Source organism: Palaemon carinicauda, chromosome 2 (assembly GCF_036898095.1).
Source record: "Palaemon carinicauda isolate YSFRI2023 chromosome 2, ASM3689809v2, whole genome shotgun sequence".
Taxonomy (NCBI): Eukaryota; Metazoa; Arthropoda; class Malacostraca; order Decapoda; family Palaemonidae; genus Palaemon; species Palaemon carinicauda.
In genome coordinates this window covers 130,179,208-130,185,207 of record NC_090726.1, presented here as the reverse complement: position 1 = coordinate 130,185,207, position 6,000 = coordinate 130,179,208, and positions in this window count along the sequence as shown.

Genomic DNA, 6,000 nt, shown 5'->3' with positions numbered 1-6,000 from the left:
CCACGGCTGAACTAAACAAGGCGAAATTACAACATTACTGTGATGGCTCTATGGTAAATGACATACTGGTGCCTGCAGCCATCATCTGAGGCATAAATCAAATCCCTAATCCCAGGGATGACAAATTTACAGACAGATAAAAAATGTAGATAACTCACACTGACAAAGGAACCGTCCTGGCATGGCGGTAGATAGGAGCCAGAGGCAGAGAGACACACTACAACTTCATAGACGGTACTTACGCTGTTCGGGGCTTAGGCAGGAATGCCGGGCCTTGCTTAGCATAGCTCAAAGGAAAACTACTGTCTCCCGCGCTAATTAAAAGGTCCTTGTAAAATGCACGGGAACTCTCACTTTATTTAATCAACAAGGTGTTTAATTGAGTTTCTTTATAGAATATAAGATAGAAAAACACTCAAAGTCTTATGTTAGATCAAAGGATAAACTCAATACTTCGGCTGAAGGCCGTAATTTGCCAGAATCTAACAAACTAGTGAGTCCTTGGCTCTAAACATATACATCAATAATTTTGCCTGCATGAATGAATACAATATCATTTTCGTAAATTGTAAATAACAAAGACTTTGTTTCTGTGACACCCGCTCCTTCCCCGCCAGGTGGTAGAAATTTACGCCTCAATACTGTCACGTATTGGACAGCGCTCATTCATAGAAACGCCCGCGAGATCTTCCAGCCTTGCCCCAATTTAACGCAACGTTTGTGAAGTTAAATGGCGGGGATTTCGAATGATCAGTTCGAAATTCCCGACATACTCCACACCCAAAATAAAGGGGCGTTGAAACGTCGGACAATTAGGCAAGACTGAACTCAGGGGGGTGGGTGGTGAGTAACCACTCCTTCAAGACTCGGTTAGGCTTGTTGCGTAGCGCTCCACAACGACTCTAACGGAGTACACACACAATATACATCAAGAGAAATAATATTACCCCGGGGCAGTCAATTCTTACAGGCATATACACATAATGGCAATAATATATATAAATGTACCCAGACACATATGGCATACATGAATCAATCAATAGAAAGGCAATAGGCAATAGGCCTGCAATAATATCTCAATAAGCAATAAACAATGTATACATGCACAATCATGAATCAAATAAGCATATATATATACAATCATAAGGCAATCTGCCCTTACTCAATCAATCAATGGAATTACCACTCTCAAACAGCCACACACCTCGGCAATTACTCTAGGGGGAGGGGGCCTGGTTCTGTACAACGCTAGACTTGTATATACGAGAGAGGCCCTCCCATTCCCGTACTCTATACCCGACGCACTTCCAACCTCTATGGATTCAAACTCGCCTACACTTACTTCTGTCCACCCTCCCTACCTACCAGAATGAGGGATACTCCTGTTTTCTTTCACTGTTTGCAGCTATGACTTATATATCTTCATTCTCAACTAATCGTTTCATTAGCTCTCGCTGCTTCGCAGCAGCCTTTCTCAATGGGCGTGCGGAATGTCCTTGTCCCCCTGACATCTCTGATTCTAAGGCAGTAGCACTCAACATTTCAGGGTTACACCTTTCACTACTCTCACTTACCGTATTGGTATCGCTACTTTCGTTACCATCATTACCTCTACTATCTTCGTTACTACCTAAGACCTCTGTGGCTTGTTGTCGAGATGTCGTAGCCTGAACTATCTCCTGGTTGTCCCCAGACGTCGCAACGTTCCCTGGTAGTCCTGCTGGCAAACTGTACGCACCCTCGTCTTCGACGTCTCCGTCGCCATCGTCTTCTCGTACCATCACCGCCGTCTCTTCTCCAACACCATCATCGTCATCAGAGGGGGCAATCTCCAGGGGAACCAGGTGGCTGACAGCTCGCAGGGACTTGACATCCTCGAACAACACCTTGGCTGAACGCACAACTCCGTCGTCGTCAGGATATGTCTCCACGACACGTCCAAGGGGCCACGTAGCCCTTTTTTGATTGTTTTGCTTGACCAGCACGATGTCTCCGGGGTGCAGCTTGGAAGGTTCCCCAGATCGACAGTCATGTCTGGCCCTCAGGGCACTTAAATACTCTTTCCTCCACTTCTCCCGGAAGGCTTTCGCCTTTCAGAGTGTCTGTCAACTTCAAATAACGATCACAGAGCCTCCAGGAGGTGAAGGTCGCATTGAGGTCGTCGTCTGGCAAGATCGGTGCCATTAGGTTTACAATGTGTCCTCGCATTAAATGGGAGGGTGTGAGGACCTCATCCTCGCACTTGTCGCCGCTATACATTAGAGGCCTGTTATTAACTACTGCCTCCGCCTCTTTCACTAACGTTAGGACATGGGCCTCCGGCAGGTACTTCTTCCCGAGGGCTATCTGGAGGGTACGTTTCGTCACTCTGATTAGGCACTCGAAAAAACCACCTTTCCAAGGCACACGGGGCGTCTGAAAACGCCATTCGATTCCAGTCCTCCCCAGGAACTGCTGAACTTCATCCTCTTCATAAAGTCCCTGAAGGAGGTTACTGGCAGTCTTAAACGTTTGATGATTATCGGATGTGATGAAAGACAGGGCGCCGTGGGTAGCACAAAAACGACGCAAGGCCAAAACAAATTCCTCCGCTTCCAGGGAGGGGCAGAAATCGAGGTACACGGCCCTGCTGGCCATGTATGTTACGATCAGTATGTAGCCTGGCCGCGTTTCGGTCTGTATGGCCGCTGTGTGGTCCACTCCAACTGCGGTAAATGGCTTCGTCAAGCTGATCCTTTCCTTCGGTAGGGGGGGGTGGTAGTGGCTGTCTCAACATGGGCTGGAATGCTAGCACGCATTCTGGACACTGCCGTACAATTTGCCTTGCAATGGAACGTAGGCCCAGCGACCAGCATTTCTGTCGGAAGATACCCATTAGAGTGTTCACACTACAATGTAAATGCAAACAATGCAAATATCTTAGATAAGCCCTAACTAAGCGTCCCTTAGCTGGCAAAAGAATCAAATGTTTCATTTTCTCTACTTGGGACACACGTCCCCTAGTGCAAATCAACTTATTATCTAGTACTAAATTTAATTGTCTGACAAAATTAATGACTTCACGAAGGCGTCTGACCTCAGTCTCCAAGTAAGCATATGCTGTAGGCAAATAATATTTTTGCTCTAATTGGGCAACAATTCTAAACGGGTCCCGTTTTAATTTGGCAAATCTCACTATTAGCCTAGTAACTCTCAATAAGAATTGGAACTCTACTCCCCTCTGTAGAAGTTCCCATATCTCTCCTGGGGGAATAGGCCTTATTTCTTCCCTTAATTCTTGCACCGCCGCTACTACGGTTCTCACACTGGTTGGATCATCCTCTTTGTAGGGAACAGGCTCTCCCGTACTACTCAGGAACTACCAAAGAGGGTTCTGTAGCAGTTGTTGAGTTGTTGCTCCTCTGGACAGGACATCGGCAGGATTTTGTTTACTCGGGACATAGCTGATACTGAAATCGCAAACCTGACGAAGAAAAATACTCTTCGCCACTCTGTTAGATATAAATATATTCTTATTGTCTTTGGGATCGGGAGATGCTACCCATGTCATCGTGACCTTACTGTCGGTCCACATGACTATCTCTCGTGGTTCTATCAGCCCTTTAAGTGTCTTAGCTAATCTGCAGCCTAACAATAATGCTAATAGTTCTAGCTTGGGGATTGTCAACTTGTTCATCCCCTTGGGAGTAATTCTCATCTTACTAGTGAGTAGTCTTACTTGATTGCAATTGTCCCTAATATATGCTACTGCACCGTATGCCTTGCTACTGGCATCGGTGAATACATGGAGCTCAAAATTTTTCTTGCCTACCACTCTTGGAAATGTGATGTTACTTACCGCTTTCAATTCACACCTCAACTCACCCACTTCTTTAGCTTTCTCTCTCCTTAACACGTCATCCCAGCCTACGTTATCCTCCCATAGTTGCTGGAGGAAAAGCTTTCCTCGAACAAACAATGGGCTTATCAAGCCTAGAGGATCATAAATGGAGACTAACAGGGAAAGTACCCTACGCTTCGTAGGTACCCATCCCTCCCCCAGTTCACTGATTCTCTTACTCTCTTTCACGCACAATCGATCGACGTCTCGGGCCCATCGCAGCCCAAGTACGTTCACATTCACTGGCTCACTCCACTGCTTCTCGCTATCAAAGGCTAAGTTCTTGGACGCCCACCCTTCTAAAGGCATACCAGCCCTTTCTAAGATCTTGTTGACAGATTCATGCTCCTGCCTCATGCTCTCTACATTCTTGAAAGTACTGAGATAATTATCTACGTAAAATGACTTTGCCAAATCTGGCCTACCTTCCTTTTCAAAATGACAATTTAGAACTTGTTGCAAAAAAAAAAACAGACTCGCCGTGATGCCGAACACCACGACTCTAAAGGCGAAGGTGAGCGGTCGACCTGCTACCTCTCGCCACAGAAATCGTGTGTGTTTGGCATCACGGGGATCTAACAATACACAGTGGAAGGCCTTGTTGATGTCAGCTAGCATGGCATATTCGTTCAAACTGAATTTTATAAGCAAATGATATGCTACTTCTACTAGATTGGGGCCTGGTAAGAGGCACTCATTCAAAGATATATGACCTTTTGATTTTGCTGAGGCATTAAACACGATTCTGAGGGGGGTCGTGCGGCTATCTTTCTTAATGCCGAAATGTGGTATATAATACCCTTCAATCTTGGGTTCCTTTACTTCTGATATAAAACCTGCTTCTAGATATTTATTTATCACTCCCTGATACTGATCAAAATATTCCCCGTCCTTCCTAAATTTAGTTTGCAACGATTCTAACTGCACCACAGCGTTTCGATAATTCGTATCTGGCCCAGCATCCGACTCGAATGGTAGGCTAACCTGATATCCCTCAGGCTTCTTTACAACACTTTGCGATACCTTTCGCATGGCTTCCGCTTCGCGGCCAGTATATTGCTCTGATGGGGCGATGCCAACGCGGTCCAAATGACACCACTCATCTACGTCAAACTGGTTTGGTTCAATGGCAATTCTACAGACTCTGAGCATTTTCACATGTTCGATCTTTTGGCCTTCTATCAACCACTGCGGCACTTTCCCATATGGCGTCATGCCATTATGGGTCAGAAAAAGACTTATCCCATCAACTTTCTCGATGCCTATGATGAAGTAGTTAAAATAATCGGCCCCTACTAAAATGTGCACATTTTTCAACTTATCGGACTTATTCTCTGAATCGGCCAACGTGACTCCCTTACTTAACAGATGCTGTCTAACTCGTACATAACTGGCGTTATGTATTGGGACGTCAACGTTCTTGTGTGCTACTTGCTTCATTCATACTACTCTTCTTCCTATCTCCACCCTACAGTTTACGACGTCATATTGTCCGCTTATTTCTGCGGAGCCAAACGGAGCTATGTTCAATGCTACCTTCCCTACCACCGGTAGGCCTACTTGCCTCGCAATTTTCGCAGAGATGAAGCCTCTTTGGCTTCCCATATCAAGAAATAAGCGGACTCGCTTACTCCCTTGCTTGTGATTGATTTCGGCCATAGCCGTAGGCAAGATTGTACATGGGAGGTCCACGCTGGACATCTGTGTAACCTTTGCACTTTTGCACTGCTTAGGTTCTACTTTATCTTTAGATGGACGAGGGGCTGTTTTGTGCTGTCGAGGCGTCGCATTTACTACGGGGCGGGACGTTGTAGACTGACTAGTGCTATAATTACTACTACTATTACTTGGGGCTGGAGTGGAGGGAACTGATTGCAATTGTTTTCTCGGATTATAATCATCACAAATGGCTGTGTTGTGGTTACCACTACAATTCTTACAAGAGTTAGGGACAGAACACTTATCACTTCGGTGACCAGAATTAATGCAATTAAAACATAGGCCCTTTCTTAGCAAAATGCAACGTCTGGCAGCCACGTCAGTTACTCGGCGGCATCCGTGAGGCGGGTGCCGTTCGTTACAAAAGGGACAAGAGTTATTCTGAACTGGTTCGACTTCGC